Genomic DNA, 218 nt, shown 5'->3' with positions numbered 1-218 from the left:
CAATAATAAGAGCAAAAATGGAAAGATATTATTATAATAACAAAAACAAGAAGAACAGGAGGAAGAGAACAGCGTTGCCAATGCACTAAATACACAGACAGTATCTCCCGCTGGCCCGTAAGGGGATCGAACCCTCGACATCCGCGTTATTAGCACGGCGCTCTAACCAACTGAGCTAACAGGCCGATATTTACTGTGATTTAAAAAAAAAAAATACA

At 39.9% G+C, this 218-nt stretch overlaps 1 non-coding gene across 1 annotated transcript; it reads right to left on the bottom strand.

Moving 5' to 3' along the window:
* Positions 1–111: 111 nt before the first annotated feature.
* Positions 112–185, bottom strand: Trnai-aau. Its single transcript has one exon. It is a non-coding gene; the product is annotated as a tRNA-Ile (tRNA).
* Between the last annotated feature and the right edge of the window lie 33 nt (positions 186–218).

Source organism: Penaeus monodon, chromosome 15, assembly GCF_015228065.2.
Source record: "Penaeus monodon isolate SGIC_2016 chromosome 15, NSTDA_Pmon_1, whole genome shotgun sequence".
Taxonomy (NCBI): Eukaryota; Metazoa; Arthropoda; class Malacostraca; order Decapoda; family Penaeidae; genus Penaeus; species Penaeus monodon.
This window is presented reverse-complemented; position numbering and strand designations above follow the sequence as displayed.